Genomic DNA, 22642 nt, shown 5'->3' on the forward strand with positions numbered 1-22642 from the left:
GCGTCCAGGGAAAAGGCGGCAGTCTTGGTCTCTCAGGTGCCAATGATGGGGCCCCATTACCTTTACAAAAAGCACAATGGCTTTCTGTCCTGGCACCTTTTCCCTGGGAGGAGTCTTCATTGGTCTGGAATTCTGGGCTGTAAAATGGCACTTTCTGGGACCAGCACGTGGCACGTGCTTTGCGCCCAGGGAAAAGGAGGCAACCTCTGGCTCTCAGATGCCAATGACGGGCCCCCATTAACACTAGAAATGGAACAATCGCTTTCTGTCCTGGGAGCCCTTTCCCTGGGAGGAGTCGTCATCCGTCTGGAATCCTGGGCTGAACAAAGCACTTTCTCTGACCTGCACGTGGCAGGCACCATCGAGCTTTGCGACCAGGGAAAAGGTGGCAGCCTTGGGCTCTCAGGTGCCAATGATGGGGCCCCATTAACACTAGAAAAATAACACTTGCTTTCTGTCCTGGCACCTTTTCCCTGGGAAGAATCTTCGTCCGTCTGGAAATCTGGGTTCAAAAATGGCACTGCCCCAAACCCGCACAAGGTTCACGCCGTCGAGCTTTGCGCCCAGGGAAAAGGGGGCAGCCTTGGGCTCTCAGCTGCCAATGATGGTGCCCCATTACCCCTACAAAAGGCACAATTGCTTTCTGTCCTGGCACCTTTTCCCAGGGACGAATCTTCATCGGTTTGGAATTCTTGGATGAGAAACAGCACATTCCTGGCCCCGCAAGAGGCACGCACTGTCGAGCTTTGCGCTCAGGGAAAAGGTTGCAGCCTTGGGCTCTCAGGTGCCAATGATTGGGCACAATTAGCATTACAAAATGCACAATGGCTTTGTCTCCTGGTACCTTTTCTCTCTGAGGAATCTTCATAGGTCTGGAATTCAGGGCTGAAAAATGGCACTTTCCCGGACCCGCACGTGGAACGCTCCGTTGAGCTTTGCGCCCAGGGAAGAGGTGGCAGCCTTGGGCTCTCAGGTGTCAATTTTGGGGCCCCATTAAGCCTAGAAAAGGCACAATTGCATTCTGTCCTGGCACCTTTTCCCTGGGAGAAATCTTCATCGGCCTGGAATTCTGGGATGAGAAACAGCACATTCCTGGACCCGCAAGTGGAACGCACCGTCGAGCTTTGCGCTCAGGGAAAACGTTGCAGCCTTCGGCTCTCAGGTGCCAATGATGGGGCCCGATTAACCCTAGAAATGGAACAATCGCTTTCTGTCCTGGGAGCCTTTTCCCTGGAAGGAGTCGTCATCCGTCTGGAATCCTGGGCTGAACAAAGCACTTTCTCTGACCTGCACGTGGCAGGCACCATCTAGCTTTGCACCCAGGGAAAAGGTGGCAGCCTTGGGCTCTCAGGTGCCAATGATGGGTCCCCGTTAACACTAGATAAATAACAATGGCTTTCTGTCCTGGCACCTTTTCCCTGGGAGGAATTTTCGTCCGTCTGGAATTCTGGGCTGAAAAACGGCACTTCCCCGGACCTGCAAGTGGAACGCACCGTCGAGCTTTGTGCCCAGGCAAATGGTGGCAGCCTTGGGCTCTCAGGTGCAAATTTTGGGTCCCCATTACCTTTACAAAAAGCACAATGGCTTTCTGTCCTGGCACCTTTTCCCTGGGAGGAGTCTTCATTGGTCAGGAATTCTGGGCTGTAAAATGGCACTTTCTGGGACCAGCACGTGGCACACACTGTCGTGCTTTGCGCCCAGGGAAAAGGAGGCAACCTCTGGCTCTCTGATGCCAATGACGGCCCCCATTAACACTAGAAATGGAACAATCGCTTTCTGTCCTGGGAGCCCTTTCCCTGGGTGGAGTCGTCATCCGTCTGGAATCCTGGGCTGAACAAAGCACTTTCTCTGACCTGCACGTGGCAGGCACCATCTAGCTTTGCACCCAGGGAAAAGGTGGCAGCCTTGGGCTCTCAGGTGCCAATGACGGGGCCCCGTTAACACTAGATAAATAACAATGGATTTCTGTCCTGGCACCTTTTCCCTGGGAGGAGTCTTCATTGGTCTGGAATTCTGGGCTGAAAAACAGCACTTCCCCGGACCTGCAAGTGGAACGCACCGTCGAGCTTTGTGCCCAGGCAAAAGGTGGCAGCCTTGGGCTCTCAGGTGCCAATGATGGGGCCCCATTACCCCTAGAAAAAAACAATCGCTTTCTGTCCTGGCACCTTTCCCTGGGAGGAATCTTTATTGGTCTGTATATCTGGGCTGATAACGGCTCTTTCCGTTACCCGCATGTGGCACGCACCGTCGAGCTTTGCGCCCAGGGAAAAGGTGGCAGCCCTGGGCTCTCAGCTGCCAATTTTGGGGCCCCATTAACCCTAGAAAAGGCACAATCGCTTTCTGTCCTGGCACCTTTTCCCAGGGAGAAATCTTCGCTGGCCTGGAATTCTGGGATGAGAAACGGCACATTCCCAGACTTGCAAGTGGCACGCGCCGTCGACATTTGCGCCCAGGGAAAAGGTGGCAGCCTTGGGCTCTCAGGTGCCAAAGATGAGGTCCCATTACCCCTAGAAAAGGCACAATGGCTTTCTGTCCTGACACCTTTTCCCAGAGAGCAATCTTTGTCCGTCTGGAATTCTGGGCTGAAAAACGGCCCTTTCCCAGACCTGCACAGGGTATGCACCGTCGAGCTTTGCACCCAGGGAAAAGGTGGCAGCCTTGGGCTCTCAGGTGCCAATGATGGGGCCCAATTAGCATTACAAAATACACAATGGCTTTGTCTCCTGGTACCTTTTTTCTCTGAGGAATCTTCATAGGTCTGGAATTCTGGGCTGAAAAATGGCACTTTCCTGGACCCGCAGATGGAACGCTCTGTTGAGCTTTGCGCCCAGGGAAAAGGTGGCAGCCTTGGGCTCTCAGGTGTCAATTTTGGGGCCCCATTAAGCCTAGAAAAGGCACAATTGCTTTCTGTCCTGGCACCTTTTTCCTGGGAGAAATCTTCGCTGGCCTGGAATTCTGGGATGAGAAACAGCACATTCCTGGACCCGCAAGTGGCACACACCGTCGAGCTTTGCGCTCAGGGAAAAGGTTGCAGCCTTCGGCTCTCAGGTGCCAATGATGGAGCCCCATTAACCCTAGAAAAGGAACAATCGCTTTCTGTCCTGGCACCTTTTCCCAGGGAGGAATCTTCATCGGTCTGGAATTCTGGAATGAGAAACGGCAATTTCCCGGACCCTCACGTAGCACGCATGGTCGGGCTTTGCGCCCAGGATATAGGAGGCAACCTTGGGCTCTCAGGTGCCAATGATGGGGCCGGATTAACCCTAGAAATGGAACAATCGCTTTCTGTCCTGGGAGCCTCTTCCCTGGGAGGAGTCTTCATCCGTCTGGAATTCAGGGCTGAAAAACGGCACTTTCCCGGACAAGAAAGTGGTACGCGCCGTTGATGTTTGCGCCCACGGAGAAGGTGGCAGCCTTGAACTCTCAGGTGCCAATGATGGGGCACCATTGACCCTAGAAAAGGACAATTCGATTTCTGACCTGGCACCTTTTCCCTGGGAGGTGTCTTCTTCCGTCTGGAATTCTGGGCTGAAAAATGGCACTTCCCCGGACCCGCAAGTGGCACGCGCCGTCGACATTTGCGCCCAGGGAAAAGGTGGCAGCCTTGGGCTCTCAGGTGCCAATGATGGGGCCCCGTTAACACTAGAAAAATAACACTTGCTTTCTGTCCTGGCACCTTTTCCCGGGGAGGAATCTTCGTCCGTCTGGATATCTGGGTTCAAAAATGGCACTGCCCCAAACCCGCACAAGGTACACACCGTCGAGCTTTGCGCCCAGGGAAAAGGGGGTAGCCTTGGGCTCTCAGCTGCCAATGATGGTGCCCCATTACCCCTAGAAAAGGCACAATGGCTTTCTGTCCTGGCACCTTTTCCCAGGGAGGAATCTTCATCGGTTTGGAATTCTGGTCTGAGAATCGGCACTTTCCCAAACCCGCAAGTGAAACGCACCATCGAGCTTTGCGTCCAGGGAAAAGGTGGCAGCCTTGGGCTCTCAGGTGCCAATGATGGGTCCCCATTACCTTTACAAAAAGCACAATGGCTTTCTGTCCTGGCACCTTTTCCCTGGGAGGAGTCTTCATTGGTCTGGAATTCTGGGCTGTAAAGTGGCACTTTCTGGGACCAGCACGTGGCACGCACTGTCGTGCTTTGCGCCCAGGGAAAAGGAGGCAACCTCTGGCTCTCAGGTGCCAATGACGGGCCCCCATTAACACTAGAAATGGAACAATCGCTTTCTGTCCTGGGAGCCTTTTCCCTGGAAGGAGTCGTCATCCGTCTGGAATCCTGGGCTGAACAAAGCACTTTCTCTGACCTGCACGTGGCAGGCACCATCTAGCTTTGCGCCCAGGGAAAAGGTGGCAACCTTGGGCTCTCAGGTGCCAATGATGGGGCCCCGTTAACACTAGATAAATAACAATGGCTTTCTGTCCCGGCACCTTTTCCCTGGGAGGAGTCTTCATTGGTCTGGAATTCTGGGCTGAAAAACGGCACTTCCCCGGACCTGCAAGTGGAACGCACCGTCGAGCTTTGTGCCCAGGCAAAAGGTGGCAGCCTTGGGCTCTCAGGTGCCAATGATGGGGCCCCATTACCCCTAGAAAAAGAACAATCGCTTTCTGTCCTGGCACCTTTTCCCAGGGAGGAATCTTCATCGGTTTGGAAATCTGGGCTGAAAAGGGCTCTTTCCCTTACCCTCATGTGGCACGCACCATCGAGCTTTGCGCCCAGGGAAAAGGTGGCAGCCCTGGGCTCTCAGCTGCCAATTTTGGGGCCCATTAACCCTAGAAAAGGCACAATGGCTTTCTGTCCTGGCACCTTTTCCCAGGGAGAAATCTTCGCTGGCCTGGAATTCTGGGATGAGAAACGGCACATTCCCAGACTTGAAAGTGGCACGCACCATCGAGCTTTGCATCCAGGGAAAAGGTGGCAGCCTTGGGCTCAGAGGTGCCAAAGATGAGGTCCCATTACCCCTAGAAAAGGCACAATGGCTTTCTGTCCTGACACCTTTTCCCAGAGAGCAATCTTTGTCCGTCTGGAATTCTGGGCTGAAAAATGGCCCTTTCCCAGACCCGCACAGGGTATGCACCGTCGAGCTTTGCACCCAGGGAAAAGGTAGCAGCCTTCGGCTCTCATGTGCCAATGATGGGTCCCCATTACTCCTAGAAAAGGAGAAATCCATTCCTGTCCTGGCACCTTTTCCCAGGGAGGAATCTTCATCGGTCTGGAATTCTGGAATGAGAAACGGCAATTTCCCGGACCCTCACATAGCACGCATGGTCGGGCTTTGCGCCCAGGATATAGGAGGCAACCTTGGGCTCTCAGGTGCCAATGATGGGGCCGGATTAACCCTAGAAATGGAACAATCGCTTTCTGTCCTGGGAGCCTCTTCCCTGGGAGGAGTCTTCATCCGTCTGGAATTCAGGGCTGAAAAACGGCACTTTCCCGGACAAGAAAGTGGTACGCGCCGTTGATGTTTGCGCCCACGGAAAAGGTGGCAGCTTTGAACTCTCGAGTGCCAATGATGGGGCACCATTGACCCTAGAAAAGGACAATTCGATTTCTGACCTGGCACCTTTCCCCTGGGAGGTGTCTTCTTCCGTCTGGAATTCTGGGCTGAAAAATGGCACTTCCCCGGACCCGCAAGTGGCACGCGCCGTCGACATTTGCGCCCAGGGAAAAGGTGGCAGCCTTGGGCTCTCAGGTGCCAATGATGGGGCCCCGTAAACATTAGAAAAATAACACTTGCTTTCTGTCCTGGCACCTTTTCCCAGGGAAGAATCTTCGTCCGTCTGGAAATCTGGCTTTAAAAATGGCACTGCCCCAAACCCGCACAAGGTACACACCGTCGAGCTTTGCGCCCAGGGAAAAGGGGGCAGCCTTGGGCTCTCAGCTGCCAATGATGGTGCCCCATTACCCCTACAAAAGGCACAATGGCTTTCTGTCCTGGCACCTTTTCCCAGGGAGGAATCTTCATCGGTTTGGAATTCTGGTCTGAGAATCGGCACTTTCCTGGACCCGCAAGAGGAACGCACCATCGAGCTTTGCATCCAGGGAAAAGGTGGCAGCCTTGGGCTCTCAGGTGCCAAAGATGAGGTCCCATTACCCCTAGAAAAGGCACAATGGCTTTCTGTCCTGACACCTTTTCCCAGAGAGGAATCGACTTTCGTCTGGAATTCTGGGCTGAAAAACGGCCCTTTCCCGGACCCGCACAGGTATGCACCGTCGAGCTTTGCACCCAGGGAAAAGGTAGCAGCCTTGGGCTCTCAGCTGCCAATGATGGGGCCCAATTAGCATTACAAAATACACAATGGCTTTGTCTCCTGGTACCTTTTCCCTCTGAGGAATCTTCATAGGTCTGGAATTCTGGGCTGAAAAATGGCACTTTCCCAGACCCGCACGTGGAACGCTTTGTTGAGCTTTGCGCCCAGGGAAGAGGTGGCAGCCTTGGGCTCTCAGGTCTCAATTTTGGGGCCCCATTAACCCTAGAAAAGGCACAATTGCTTTCTGTCCTGGCACCTATTCCCTGGGAGAAATCTTCATCGGCCTGGAATTCTGGGATGAGAAACAGCACATTCCTGGGCCCGCAAGTGGCACACACCGTCGAGCTTTGCGGTCAGGGAAAAGGTTGCAGCCTTCGGCTCTCGGGTGCCAATGATGGGGCCCGATTAACCCTAGAAATGGAACAATCGCTGTCTGTCTTGGCACCTTTTCCCAGGGAGGAATCTTCATCTGTTTGGAATTCTGGTCTGAGAATCGGCACTTTCCTGGACCCGCAAGTGGAACGCACCATCGAGCTTTACGTCCAGGGAAAAGGTGGCAGCCTTGGGCTCTCAGCTGCCAATGATGGTGCCCCATTACCCCTACAAAAGGCACAATGGCTTTCTGTCCTGGCACCTTTTCCCAGGGAGGAATCTTCATCGGTTTGGAATTCTGGTCTGAGAATCGGCACTTTCCTGGACCCGCAAGAGGAACGCACCATCGAGCTTTGCATCCAGGGAAAAGGTGGCAGCCTTGGGCTCTCAGGTGCCAAAGATGAGGTCCCATTACCCGTAGAAAAGGCACAATGGCTTTCTGTCCTTGCACCTTTTCCCAGAGAGGAATCGACTTTCGTCTGGAATTCTGGGCTGAAAAACGGCCCTTTCCCAGACCCGCACAGGGTATGCACCGTCGAGCTTTGCACCCAGGTAAAAGGTGGCAGCCTTGGGCTCTCAGGTGCCAATGATGGGGCCCAATTAGCATTACAAAATACACAATGGCTTTGTCTCCTGGTACCTTTTTTCTCTGAGGAATCTTCATAGGTCTGGAATTCTGGGCTGAAAAATGGCACTTTCCTGGACCCGCAGATGGAACGCTCCGTTGAGCTTTGCGCCCAGGGAAAAGGTGGCAGCCTTGGGCTCTCAGGTGTCAATTTTGGGGCCCCATTAAGCCTAGAAAAGGCACAATTGCTTTCTGTCCTGGCACCTTTTCCCTGGGAGAAATCTTCATCGGCCTCAAATTCTGGGATGAGAAACAGCACATTCCTGGACCCGCAAGTGGCACGCACCATCGAGCTTTGCGCTCAGGGAAAAGGTTGCAGCCTTCGGCTCTCAGGTGCCAATGATGGGTCCCCATTACTCCTAGAAAAGGAGAAATCCATTCCTGTCCTGGCACCTTTTCCCAGGGAGGGATCTTCATCGGTCTGGAATTCTGGAATGAGAAACGGCAATTTCCCGGACCCTCACGTAGCACGCATGGTCGGGCTTTGCGCCCACGGTATAGGAGGCAACCTTGGGCTCTCAGGTGCCAATGATGGGGCCGGATTAACCCTAGAAATGGAACAATCGCTTTCTGTCCTTGGGAGCCTCTTCCCTGGGAGGAGTCTTCATCCGTCTGGAATTCAGGGCTGAAAAACGGCACTTTCCCGGACAAGAAAGTGGTACGCGCCGTTGATGTTTGCGACCACGGAAAAGGTGGCAGCCTTGAACTCTCAGGTGCCAATGATGGGGCACCATTGACCCTAGAAAAGGACAATTCGATTTCTGACCTGGCACCTTTACCCTGGGAGGTGTCTTCGTCCGTCTGGAACTCTGGGCTGAAAAATGGCACTTCCCCGGACCCGCAAGTGGCACGCGCCGTCGACATTTGCGCCCAGGCAAAAGGTGGCAGCCTTGGGCTCTAAGGTGCCAATGATGGGGCCCCGTTAACACTAGAAAAATAACACTTGCTTTCTGTCCTGGCACCTTTTCCCAGGGAGGAATCTTCGTCCGTCTGGAAATCTGGGTTCAAAAATGGCACTGCCCCAAACCCGCACAAGGTACACACCGTCGAGCCTTGCGCTCAGGGAAAAGGGGGTTGCCTTGGGCTCTCAGCTGCCAATGATGGTGCCCCATTACCCCTAGAAAAGGCACAATGGCTTTCTGTCCTGGCACCTTTTCCCAGGGAGGAATCTTCATCGGTTTGGAATTCTGGTCTGAGAATCGGCACTTTCCCAAACCCGCAAGTGAAACGCACCATCGAGCTTTGCGTCCAGGGAAAAGGTGGCAGCCTTGGGCTCTCAGGTGCCAATGATGGGTCCCCATTACCTTTACAAAAAGCACAATGGCTTTCTGTCCTGGCACCTTTTCCCTGGGAGGAGTCTTCATTGGTCTGGAATTCTGGGCTGTAAAGTGGCACTTTCTGGGACCAGCACGTGGCACGCACTGTCGTGCTTTGCGCCCAGGGAAAAGGAGGCAACCTCTGGCTCTCAGGTGCCAATGACGGGCCCCCATTAACACTAGAAATGGAACAATCGCTTTCTGTCCTGGGAGCCTTTTCCCTGGAAGGAGTCGTCATCCGTCTGGAATCCTGGGCTGAACAAAGCACTTTCTCTGACCTGCACGTGGCAGGCACCATCTAGCTTTGCGCCCAGGGAAAAGGTGGCAGCCTTGGGCTCTCAGGTGCCAATGATGGGGCCCCGTTAACACTAGATAAATAACAATGGATTTCTGTCCTGGCACCTTTTCCCTGGGAGGAATTTTCGTCCGTCTGGAATTCTGGGCTGAAAAACGGCACTTCCCCGGACCTGCAAGTGGAACGCACCGTCGAGCTTTGTGCCCAGGCAAAAGGTGGCAGCCTTGGGCTCTCAGGTGCCAATGATGGGGCCCCATTACCCCTAGAAAAAGAACAATCGCTTTCTGTCCTGGCACCTTTTCCCAGGGAGGAATCTTCATCGGTTTGGAAATCTGGGCTGAAAAGGGCTCTTTCCGTTACCCGCATGTGGCACGCACCGTCGAGCTTTGCGCCCAGGGAAAAGGTGGCAGCCCTGGGCTCTCAGCTGCCAATTTTGGGGCCCATTAACCCTAGAAAAGGCAAAATCGCTTTCTGTCCTGGCACCTTTTCCCAGGGAGAAATCTTCGCTGGCCTGGAATTCTGGGATGAGAAACGGCACATTCCCAGACTTGAAAGTGGCACGCACCATCGAGCTTTGCATCCAGGGAAAAGGTGGCAGCCTTGGGCTCAGAGGTGCCAAAGATGAGGTCCCATTACCCCTAGAAAAGGCACAATGGCTTTCTGTCCTGACACCTTTTCCCAGAGAGCAATCTTTGTCCGTCTGGAATTCTGGGCTGAAAAATGGCCCTTTCCCAGACCTGCACAGGGTATGCACCATCGAGCTTTGCACCCAGGGAAAAGGTAGCAGCCTTCGGCTCTCAGGTGCCAATGATGGGTCCCCATTACTCCTAGAAAAGGAGAAATCCATTCCTGTCCTGGCACCTTTTCCCAGGGAGGAATCTTCATCGGTCTGGAATTCTGGAATGAGAAACGGCAATTTCCCGGACCCTCACATAGCACGCATGGGTGGGCTTTGCGCCCAGGATATAGGAGGCAACCTTGGGCTCTCAGGTGCCAATGATGGGGCCCGATTAACCCTAGAAATAGAACAATCGCTTTCTGTCCTGGGAGCCTCTTCCCTGGGAGGAGTCTTCATCCGTCTGGAATTGAGGGCTGAAAAACGGCACTTTCCCGGACAAGAAAGTGGTACGCGCCGTTGATGTTTGCGCCCACGGAAAAGGTGGCAGCCTTGAACTCTCGGGTGCCAATGATGGGGCACCATTGACCCTAGAAAAGGACAATTCGATTTCTGACCTGGCACCTTTACCCTGGGAGGTGTCTTCTTCCGTCTGGAATTCTGGGTTCAAAAATGGCACTTCCCCGGAACCGCAAGTGGCACGCGCCGTCGACATTTGCGCCCAGGCAAGAGGTGGCAGCCTTGGGCTCTCAGGTGCCAATGATGGGGCCCCGTAAACATTAGAAAAATAACACTTGCTTTCTGTCCTGGCACCTTTTCCCAGGGAAGAATCTCCGTCCGTCTGGAAATCTGGGTTCAAAAATGGCAGTGCCCCAAACCCGCACAAGGTACACACCGTCGAGCTTTGCGCTCAGGGAAAAGGGGGTTGCCTTGGGCTCTCAGCTGCCAATGATGGTGCCCCATTACCCCTACAAAAGGCACAATGGCTTTCTGTCCTGGCACCTTTTCCCAGGGAGGAATCTTCATCGGTTTGGAATTCTGGTCTGAGAATCGGCACTTTCCTGGACCCGCAAGAGGAACGCACCATCGAGCTTTGCATCCAGGGAAAAGGTGGCAGCCTTGGGCTCTCAGGTGCCAAAGATGAGGTCCCATTACCTGTAGAAAAGGCACAATGGCTTTCTGTCCTGACACCTTTTCCCAGAGAGGAATCGACTTCCGTCTGGAATTCTGGGCTGAAAAACGGCCCTTTCCCGGACCCGCACAGGGTATGCACCGTCGAGCATTGCACCCAGGGAAAAGGTGGCAGCCTTGGGCTCTCAGGTGCCAATGATGGGGCCCAATTAGCATTACAAAATACACAATGGCTTTGTCTCCTGGTACCTTTTCCCTCTGAGGAATCTTCATAGGTCTGGAATTCTGGGCTGAAAAATGGCACTTTCCCGGACCCGCACGTGGAACGCTCTGTTGAGCTTTGCGCCCAGGGAAAAGGTGGCAGCCTTGGGCTCTCAGGTGTCAATTTTGGGTCCCCATTAACCCTAGAAAAGGCACAATTGCTTTCTGTTCTGGCACCTTTTCCTTGGGAGAAATCTTCATCGGCCTGTAATTCTGGGATGAGAAACAGCACATTCCTGGACCCGCAAGTGGCACGCACCGTCGAGCTTTGCGCTCAGGGAAAAGGTTGCAGCCCTCGGCTCTCGGGTGCCAATGATGGGGCCCGATTAACCCTAGAAATGGAACAATCGCTGTCTGTCCTGGCACCTTTTCCCAGGCAGGAATCTTCATCTGTTTGGAATTCTGGTCTGAGAATCGGCACTTTCCTGGACCCGCAAGTGGAACGCACCATCGAGCTTTGCGTCCAGGGAAAAGGTGGCAGTCTTGGGCTCTCAGGTGCCAATGATGGGGCCCCATTACCTTTGCAAATAGCACAATGGCTTTCTGTCCTGGCACATTTTCCCTGGGAGGAGTCTTCATTGGTCTGGAATTCTGGGCTGTAAAATGGCACATTCTGGGACCAGCACGTGGCACGCACTGTCGTGCTTTGCGCCCAGGGAAAAGGAGGCAACCTCTGGCTCTCAGATGCTAATGACGGGCCCCCATTAACACTAGAAATGGAACAATCGCTTTCTGTCCTGGGAGCCTTTTCCCTGGAAGGAGTCGTCATCCGTCTGGAATCCTGGGCTGAACAAAGCACTTTCTCTGACCTGCATGTGGCAGGCACCATCTAGTTTTGCGCCCAGGGAAAAGGTGGCAGCCTTGGGCTCTCAGGTGCCAATGATGGGTCCCCGTTAACACTAGATAAATAACAATGGCTTTCTGTCCTGGCACCTTTTCCCAGGGAGGAATCTTCATCGGTTTGGAATTCTGGTCTGAGAATCGGCACTTTCCTGGACCCGCAAGAGGAACGCACCATCGAGCTTTGCATCCAGGGAAAAGGTGGCAGCCTTGGGCTCTCAGGTGCCAAAGATGAGGTCCCATTACCCGTAGAAAAGGCACAATGGCTTTCTGTCCTTGCACCTTTTCCCAGAGAGGAATCGACTTTCGTCTGGAATTCTGGGCTGAAAAACGGCCCTTTCCCAGACCCGCACAGGGTATGCACCGTCGAGCTTTGCACCCAGGTAAAAGGTGGCAGCCTTGGGCTCTCAGGTGCCAATGATGGGGCCCAATTAGCATTACAAAATACACAATGGCTTTGTCTCCTGGTACCTTTTTTCTCTGAGGAATCTTCATAGGTCTGGAATTCTGGGCTGAAAAATGGCACTTTCCTGGACCCGCAGATGGAACGCTCCGTTGAGCTTTGCGCCCAGGGAAAAGGTGGCAGCCTTGGGCTCTCAGGTGTCAATTTTGGGGCCCCATTAAGCCTAGAAAAGGCACAATTGCTTTCTGTCCTGGCACCTTTTCCCTGGGAGAAATCTTCATCGGCCTCAAATTCTGGGATGAGAAACAGCACATTCCTGGACCCGCAAGTGGCACGCACCATCGAGCTTTGCGCTCAGGGAAAAGGTTGCAGCCTTCGGCTCTCAGGTGCCAATGATGGGTCCCCATTACTCCTAGAAAAGGAGAAATCCATTCCTGTCCTGGCACCTTTTCCCAGGGAGGGATCTTCATCGGTCTGGAATTCTGGAATGAGAAATGGCAATTTCCCGGACCCTCACGTAGCACGCATGGTCGGGCTTTGCGCCCAGGGTATAGGAGGCAACCTTGGGCTCTCAGGTGCCAATGATGGGGCCGGATTAACCCTAGAAATGGAACAATCGCTTTCTGTCCTTGGGAGCCTCTTCCCTGTGAGGAGTCTTCATCCGTCTGGAATTCAGGGCTGAAAAACGGCACTTTCCCGGACAAGAAAGTGGTACGCGCCGTTGATGTTTGCGACCACGGAAAAGGTGGCAGCCTTGAACTCTCAGGTGCCAAAGATGGGGCACCATTGACCCTAGAAAAGGACAATTCGATTTCTGACCTGGCACCTTTACCCTGGGAGGTGTCTTCGTCCGTCTGGAACTCTGGGTTCAAAAATGGCACTTCCCCGGACCCGCAAGTGGCACGCGCCGTCGACATTTGCGCCCAGGCAAAAGGTGGCAGCCTTGGGCTCTAAGATGCCAATGATGGGGCCCCGTTAACACTAGAAAAATAACACTTGCTTTCTGTCCTGGCACCTTTTCCCAGGGAGGAATCTTCGTCCGTCTGGAAATCTGGGTTCAAAAATGGCACTGCCCCAAACCCGCACAAGGTACACACCGTCGAGCTTTGCGCTCAGGGAAAAGGGGGTAGCCTTGGGCTCTCAGCTGCCAATGATGGTGCCCCATTACCCCTACAAAAGGCACAATGGCTTTCTGTCCTGGCACCTTTTCCCAGGGAGGAATCTTCATCAGTTTGGAATTCTGGTCTGAGAATCGGCACTTTCCCAAACCCGCAAGTGAAACGCACCATCGAGCTTTGCGTCCAGGGAAAAGGTGGCAGCCTTGGGCTCTCAGGTGCCAATGATGGGTCCCCATTACCTTTACAAAAAGCACAATGGCTTTCTGTCCTGGCACCTTTTCCCTGGGAGGAGTCTTCATTGGTCTGGAATTCTGGGCTGTAAAGTGGCACTTTCTGGGACCAGCACGTGGCACGCACTGTCGTGCTTTGCGCCCAGGGAAAAGGAGGCAACCTCTGGCTCTCAGGTGCCAATGACGGGCCCCCATTAACACTAGAAATGGAACAATCGCTTTCTGTCCTGGGAGCCTTTTCCCTGGAAGGAGTCGTCATCCGTCTGGAATCCTGGGCTGAACAAAGCACTTTCTCTGACCTGCACGTGGCAGGCACCATCTAGCTTTGCGCCCAGGGAAAAGGTGGCAGCCTTGGGCTCTCAGGTGCCAATGATGGGGCCCCGTTAACACTAGATAAATAACAATGGATTTCTGTCCTGGCACCTTTTCCCTGGGAGGAGTCTTCATTGGTCTGGAATTCTGGGCTGAAAAACGGCACTTCCCCGGACCTGCAAGTGGAACGCACCGTCGAGCTTTGTGCCCAGGCAAAAGGTGGCAGCCTTGGGCTCTCAGGTGCCAATGATGGGGCCCCATTACCCCTAGAAAAAGAACAATCGCTTTCTGTCCTGGCACCTTTTCCCAGGGAGGAATCTTCATCGGTTTGGAAATCTGGGCTGAAAAGGGCTCTTTCCGTTACCCGCATGTGGCACGCACCGTCGAGCTTTGCGCCCAGGGAAAAGGTGGCAGCCCTGGGCTCTCAGCTGCCAATTTTGGGGCCCATTAACCCTAGAAAAGGCACAATGGCTTTCTGTCCTGGCACCTTTTCCCAGGGAGAAATCTTCGCTGGCCTGGAATTCTGGGATGAGAAACGGCACATTCCCAGACTTGAAAGTGGCACGCACCATCGAGCTTTGCATCCAGGGAAAAGGTGGCAGCCTTGGGCTCAGAGGTGCCAAAGATGAGGTCCCATTACCCCTAGAAAAGGCACAATGGCTTTCTGTCCTGACACCTTTTCCCAGAGAGCAATCTTTGTCCGTCTGGAATTCTGGGCTGAAAAATGGCCCTTTCCCAGACCTGCACAGGGTATGCACCATCGAGCTTTGCACCCAGGGAAAAGGTAGCAGCCTTCGGCTCTCAGGTGCCAATGATGGGTCCCCATTACTCCTAGAAAAGGAGAAATCCATTCCTGTCCTGGCACCTTTTCCCAGGGAGGAATCTTCATCGGTCTGGAATTCTGGAATGAGAAACGGCAATTTCCCGGACCCTCACATAGCACGCATGGTCGGGCTTTGCGCCCAGGATATAGGAGGCAACCTTGGGCTCTCAGGTGCCAATGATGGGGCCCGATTAACCCTAGAAATAGAACAATCGCTTTCTGTCCTGGGAGCCTCTTCCCTGGGAGGAGTCTTCATCCGTCTGGAATTCAGGGCTGAAAAACGGCACTTTCCCAGACAAGAAAGTGGTACGCGCCGTTGATGTTTGCGCCCACGGAAAAGGTGGCAGCCTTGAACTCTCGGGTGCCAATGATGGGGCACCATTGACCCTAGAAAAGGACAATTCGATTTCTGACCTGGCACCTTTACCCTGGGAGGTGTCTTCTTCCGTCTGGAATTCTGGGTTCAAAAATGGCACTTCCCCGGACCCGCAAGTGGCACGCGCCGTCGACATTTGCGCCCAGGCAAGAGGTGGCAGCCTTGGGCTCTCAGGTGCCAATGATGGGGCCCCGTAAACATTAGAAAAATAACACTTGCTTTCTGTCCTGGCACCTTTTCCCAGGGAAGAATCTCCGTCCGTCTGGAAATCTGGGTTCAAAAATGGCAGTGCCCCAAACCCGCACAAGGTACACACCGTCGAGCTTTGCGCCCAGGGAAAAGGGGGCAGCCTTGGGCTCTCAGCTGCCAATGATGGTGCCCCATTACCCCTACAAAAGGCACAATGGCTTTCTGTCCTGGCACCTTTTCCCAGGGAGGAATCTTCATCGGTTTGGAATTCTGGTCTGAGAATCGGCACTTTCCTGGACCCGCAAGAGGAACGCACCATCGAGCTTTGCATCCAGGGAAAAGGTGGCAGCCTTGGGCTCTCAGGTGCCAAAGATGAGGTCCCATTACCCGTAGAAAAGGCACAATGGCTTTCTGTCCTGACACCTTTTCCCAGAGAGGAATCGACTTCCGTCTGGAATTCTGGGCTGAAATACGGCTCTTTCTCGGACCCGCACAGGGTATGCACCGTCGAGCATTGCACCCAGGGAAAAGGTGGCAGCCTTGGGCTCTCAGGTGCCAATGATGGGGCCCAATTAGCATTACAAAATACACAATGGCTTTGTCTCCTGGTACCTTTTCCCTCTGAGGAATCTTCATAGGTCTGGAATTCTGGGCTGAAAAATGGCACTTTCCCGGACCCGCACGTGGAACGCTCTGTTGAGCTTTGCGCCCAGGGAAAAGGTGGCAGCCTTGGGCTCTCAGGTGTCAATTTTGGGTCCCCATTAACCCTAGAAAAGGCACAATTGCTTTCTGTTCTGGCACCTTTTCCCTGGGAGAAATCTTCATCGGCCTGTAATTCTGGGATGAGAAACAGCACATTCCTGGACCCGCAAGTGGCACGCACCGTCGAGCTTTGCGCTCAGGGAAAAGGTTGCAGCCCTCGGCTCTCGGGTGCCAATGATGGGGCCCGATTAACCCTAGAAATGGAACAATCGCTGTCTGTCCTGGCACCTTTTCCCATGCAGGAATCTTCATCTGTTTGGAATTCTGGTCTGAGAATCGGCACTTTCCTGGACCCGCAAGTGGAACGCACCATCGAGCTTTGCGTCCAGGGAAAAGGTGGCAGTCTTGGGCTCTCAGGTGCCAATGATGGGGCCCCATTACCTTTACAAATAGCACAATGGCTTTCTGTCCTGGCACATTTTCCCTGGGAGGAGTCTTCATTGGTCTGGAATTCTGGGCTGTAAAATGGCACATTCTGGGACCAGCACGTGGCACGCACTGTCGTGCTTTGCGCCCAGGGAAAAGGAGGCAACCTCTGGCTCTCAGATGCTAATGACGGGCCCCCATTAACACTAGAAATGGAACAATCGCTTTCTGTCCTGGGAGCCTTTTCCCTGGAAGGAGTCGTCATCCGTCTGGAATCCTGGGCTGAACAAAGCACTTTCTCTGACCTGCATGTGGCAGGCACCATCTAGTTTTGCGCCCAGGGAAAAGGTGGCAGCCTTGGGCTCTCAGGTGCCAATGATGGGGCCCCGTTAACACTAGATAAATAACAATGGATTTCTGTCCTGGCACCTTTTCCCTGGGAGGAGTCTTCATTTGTCTGGAATTCTGGACTGAAAAACGGTACTTCCCCGGACCTGCAAGTGGAACGCACCGTCGAGCTTTGTGCCCAGGCAAAAGGTGGCAGCCTTGGGCTCTCAGGTGCCAATGATGGGGCCCAATTGCCCCTAGAAAAAGAACAATCGCTTTCTGTCCTGGCACCTTTTCCCAGGGAGGAATCTTCATTGGTCTGGAATTCTGGGCTGAAAAACGGCACTTCCCCGGACCTGCAAGTGGAACGCACCGTCGAGCTTTGTGCCCAGGCAAAAGGTGGCAGCCTTGGGCTCTCAGGTGCCAATGATGGGGCCCCATTACCCCTAGAAAAAAACAATCGCTTTCTGTCCTGGCACCTTTTCCCAGGGAGGAATCTTTATTGGTCTGTATATCTGGGCTGAAAACGGCTCTTTCCGTTACCCACATGTGGCACGCACTGTCGAGCTTTGCGCCCAGGGAAAAGGTGGCAGCCCTGGGCTCTCAGCTGCCAATTTTGGGGCCCCATTAACCCTAGAAAAGGCACAATGGCTTTCTGTCCTGGCACCTTTTCCCAGGGAGAAATCTTTGCTGGCCTGGAATTCTGGGATGAGAAACGGCACATTCCCGGACTTGCAAGTGGCACGCGCCATCGACATTTGCGCCCAGGGAAAAGGTGGCAGCCTTGGGCTCTCAGGTGCCAAAGATGAGGTCCCATTACCCCTAGAAAAGGCACAATGGCTTTCTGTCCTGACACCTTTTCCCAGAGAGGAATCGACTTTCGTCTGGAATTCTGGGCTGAAATACGGCCCTTTCCCAGACCTGCACAGGGTATGCACCGTCGAGCTTTGCACCCAGGGAAAAGGTGGCAGCCTTCGGCTCTCAGGTGCCAATGATGGGGCCCAATTAGCATTACAAAATACACAATGGCTTTGTCTCCTGGTACCTTTTTTCTCTCTGAGGAATCTTCATCGGTCTGGAATTCTGGGCTGAAAAATGGCACTTTCCTGGACCCGCAGATGGAACGCTCCGTTGAGCTTTGCGCCCAGGGAAAAGGTGGCAGCCTTGGGCTCTCAGGTGTCAATTTTGGGGCCCCATTAAGCCTAGAAAAGGCACAATTGCTTTCTGTCCTGGCACCTTTTCCCTGGGAGAAATCTTCATCGGCCTGGAATTCTGGGATGAGAAACAGCACATTCCTGGACCCGCAAGTGGCACGCACCGTCGAGCTTTGCGCTCAGGGAAAAGGTTGCAGCCTTCGGCTCTCAGGTGCCAATGATGGGTCCCCATTACTCCTAGAAAAGGAGAAATCCATTCCTGTCCTGGCACCTTTTCCCAGGGAGGAATCTTCATCGGTCTGGAATTCTGGAATGAGAAACGGCAATTTCCCGGACCCTCACGTAGCACGCATGGTCGGGCTTTGCGCCCAGGATATAGGAGGCAACCTTGGGCTCTCAGGTGCCAATGATGGGGCCCGATTAACCCTAGAAATGGAACAATCGCTTTCTGTCCTGGGAGCCTCTTCCCTGTGAGGAGTCTTCATCCGTCTGGAATTCAGGGCTGAAAAACGGCACTTTCCCGGACAAGAAAGTCTAAGCGCCATTGATGTTTGCGCCCACGGAAAAGGTGGCAGCCTTGAACTCTCAGGTGCCAATGATGGGGCACCATTGACCCTAGAAAAGGACAATTCGATTTCTGACCTGGCACCTTTCCCCTGGGAGGTGTCTTCGTCCGTCTGGAATTCTGGGCTGAAAAATGGCACTTCCCCGGACCCGCAAGTGGCACGCGGCGTCGACATTTGCGCCCAGGCAAAAGGTGGCAGCCTTGGGCTCTAAGGTGCCAATGATGGGGCCCCGTTAACACTAAGTAAATAACAATGGATTTCTGTCCCGGCACCTTTTCCCAGGGAGGAATCTTCATCGGTTTGGAATTCTGGTCTGAGAATCGGCACTTTCCCAAACCCGCAAGTGAAACGCACCATCGAGCTTTGCGTCCAGGGAAAAGGTGGCAGCCTTGGGCTCTCAGGTGCCAATGATGGGTCCCCATTACCTTTACAAAAAGCACAATGGCTTTCTGTCCTGGCACCTTTTCCCTGGGAGGAGTCTTCATTGGTCTGGAATTCTGGGCTGTAAAGTGGCACTTTCTGGGACCAGCACGTGGCACGCACTGTCGTGCTTTGCGCCCAGGGAAAAGGAGGCAACCTCTGGCTCTCAGGTGCCAATGACGGGCCCCCATTAACACTAGAAATGGAACAATCGCTTTCTGTCCTGGGAGCCTTTTCCCTGGAAGGAGTCGTCATCCGTCTGGAATCCTGGGCTGAACAAAGCACTTTCTCTGACCTGCACGTGGCAGGCACCATCTAGCTTTGCGCCCAGGGAAAAGGTGGCAACCTTGGGCTCTCAGGTGCCAATGATGGGGCCCCGTTAACACTAGATAAATAACAATGGCTTTCTGTCCCGGCACCTTTTCCCTGGGAGGAGTCTTCATTGGTCTGGAATTCTGGGCTGAAAAACGGCACTTCCCCGGACCTGCAAGTGGAACGCACCGTCGAGCTTTGTGCCCAGGCAAAAGGTGGCAGCCTTGGGCTCTCAGGTGCCAATGATGGGGCCCCATTACCCCTAGAAAAAGAACAATCGCTTTCTGTCCTGGCACCTTTTCCCAGGGAGGAATCTTCATCGGTTTGGAAATCTGGGCTGAAAAGGGCTCTTTCCCTTACCCTCATGTGGCACGCACCATCGAGCTTTGCGCCCAGGGAAAAGGTGGCAGCCCTGGGCTCTCAGCTGCCAATTTTGGGGCCCATTAACCCTAGAAAAGGCACAATGGCTTTCTGTCCTGGCACCTTTTCCCAGGGAGGAATCTTCGCTGGCCTGGAATTCTGGGATGAGAAACGGCACATTCCCAGACTTGAAAGTGGCACGCACCATCGAGCTTTGCATCCAGGGAAAAGGTGGCAGCCTTGGGCTCTCAGGTGCCAAAGATGAGGTCCCATTACCCCTAGAAAAGGCACAATGGCTTTCTGTCCTGACACCTTTTCCCAGAGAGGAATCGACTTTCGTCTGGAATTCTGGGCTGAAAAATGGCCCTTTCCCAGACCCGCACAGGGTATGCACCGTCGAGCTTTGCACCCAGGGAAAAGTTAGCAGCCTTCGGCTCTCATGTGCCAATGATGGGTCCCCATTACTCCTAGAAAAGGAGAAATCCATTCCTGTCCTTGCACCTTTTCCCAGGGAGGAATCTTCATCGGTCTGGAATTCTGGAATGAGAAACGGCAATTTCCCGGACCCTCACATAGCACGCATGGTCGGGCTTTGCGCCCAGGATATAGGAGGCAACCTTGGGCTCTCAGGTGCCAATGATGGGGCCCGATTAACCCTAGAAATAGAACAATCGCTTTCTGTCCTGGGAGCCTCTTCCCTGGGAGGAGTCTTCATCCGTCTGGAATTCAGGGCTGAAAAACGGCACTTTCCCGGACAAGAAAGTGGTACGCGCCGTTGATGTTTACGCCCACGGAAAAGGTGGCAGCCTTGAACTCTCGAGTGCCAATGATGGGGCACCATTGACCCTAGAAAAGGACAATTCGATTTCTGACCTGGCACCTTTCCCCTGGGAGGTGTCTTCTTCCGTCTGGAATTCTGGGCTGAAAAATGGCACTTCCCCGGACCCGCAAGTGGCACGCGCCGTCGACATTTGCGCCCAGGGAAAAGGTGGCAGCCTTGGGCTCTCAGGTGCCCATGATGGGGCCCCGTAAACATTAGAAAAATAACACTTGCTTTCTGTCCTGGCACCTTTTCCCAGGGAAGAATCTTCGTCCGTCTGGAAATCTGGGTTCAAAAATGGCAGTGCCCCAAACCCGCACAAGGTACACACCGTCGAGCTTTGCGCCCAGGGAAAAGGGGGCAGCCTTGGGCTCTCAGCTGCCAATGATGGTGCCCCATTACCCCTACAAAAGGCACAATGGCTTTCTGTCCTGGCACCTTTTCCCAGGGAGGAATCTTCATCGGTTTGGAATTCTGGTCTGAGAATCGGCACTTTCCTGGACCCGCAAGAGGAACGCACCATCGAGCTTTGCATCCAGGGAAAAGGTGGCAGCCTTGGGCTCTCAGGTGCCAAAGATGAGGTCCCATTACCCCTAGAAAAGGCACAATGGCTTTCTGTCCTGACACCTTTTCCCAGAGAGGAATCGACTTCCGTCTGGAATTCTGGGCTGAAAAACGGCCCTTTCCCAGACCCGCACAGGGTATGCACCGTCGAGCTTTGCACCCAGGGAAAAGGTGGCAGCCTTGGGCTCTCAGGTGCCAATGATGGGGCCCAATTAGCATTACAAAATACACAATGGCTTTGTCTCCTGGTACCTTTTTTCTCTGAGGAATCTTCATAGGTCTGGAATTCTGGGCTGAAAAATGGCACTTTCCTGGACCCGCAGATGGAACGCTCCGTTGAGCTTTGCGCCCAGGGAAAAGGTGGCAGCCTTGGGCTCTCAGGTGTCAATTTTGGGGCCCCATTAAGCCTAGAAAAGGCACAATTGCTTTCTGTCCTGGCACCTTTTCCCTGGGAGAAATCTTCATCGGCCTGGAATTCTGGGATGAGAAACAGCACATTCCTGGACCCGCAAGTGGCACGCACCGTCGAGCTTTGCGCTCAGGGAAAAGGTTGCAGCCTTCGGCTCTCAGGTGCCAATGATGGGTCCCCATTACCCCTAGAAAAGGAGAAATCCATTCCTGTCCTGGCACCTTTTCCCAGGGAGGAATCTTCATCGGTCTGGAATTCTGGAATGAGAAACGGCAATTTCCCGGACCCTCACGTAGCACGCATGGTCGGGCTTTGCGCCCAGGGTATAGGAGGCAACCTTGGGCTCTCAGGTGCCAATGATGGGGCCCGATTAAACCTAGAAATGGAACAATCGCTTTCTGTCCTTGGGAGCCTCTTCCCTGGGAGGAGTCTTCATCCGTCTGGAATTCAGGGCTGAAAAACGGCACTTTCCCAGACAAGAAAGTGGTACACGCCGTTGATGTTTGCGCCCACGGAAAAGGTGGCAGCCTTGAACTCTCAGGTGCCAATGATGGGGCACCATTGACCCTAGAAAAGGACAATTCGATTTCTGACCTGGCACCTTTCCCCTGGGAGGTGTCTTCGTCCGTCTGGAACTCTGGGCTGAAAAATGGCACTTCCCCGGACCCGCAAGTGGCACGCGCCGTCGACATTTGCGCCCAGGCAAAAGGTGGCAGCCTTGGGCTCTCAGGTGCCAATGATGGGGCCCCGTTAACACTAGAAAAATAACACTTGCTTTCTGTCCTGGCACCTTTTCCCAGGGAGGAATCTTCGTCCGTCTGGAAATCTGGGTTCAAAAATGCCACTGCCCCAAACCCGCACAAGGTACACACCGTCGAGCTTTGCGCCCAGGGAAAAGGGGGTAGCCTTGGGCTCTCAGCTGCCAATGATGGTGCCCCATTACCCCTAGAAAAGGCACAATGGCTTTCTGTCCCGGCACCTTTTCCCAGGGAGGAATCTTCATCGGTTTGGAATTCTGGTCTGAGAATCCGCACTTTCCCAAACCCGCAAGTGAAACGCACCATCGAGCTTTGCGTCCAGGGAAAAGGTGGCAGCCTTGGGCTCTCAGGTGCCAATGATGGGTCCCCATTACCTTTACAAAAAGCACAATGGCTTTCTGTCCTGGCACCTTTTCCCTGGGAGGAGTCTTCATTGGTCTGGAATTCTGGGCTGTAAAGTGGCACTTTCTGGGACCAGCACGTGGCACGCACTGTCGTGCTTTGCGCCCAGGGAAAAGGAGGCAACCTCTGGCTCTCAGGTGCCAATGACGGGCCCCAATTAACACTAGAAATGGAACAATCGCTTTCTGTCCTGGGAGCCTTTTCCCTGGGAGGAGTCGTCATCCATCTGGAATCCTGGGCTGAACAAAGCACTTTCTCTGAC

The sequence above is a fragment of the Pithys albifrons genome, chromosome 20 (genome assembly GCF_047495875.1).
Source record: "Pithys albifrons albifrons isolate INPA30051 chromosome 20, PitAlb_v1, whole genome shotgun sequence".
Lineage (NCBI taxonomy): Eukaryota > Metazoa > Chordata > Aves > Passeriformes > Thamnophilidae > Pithys > Pithys albifrons.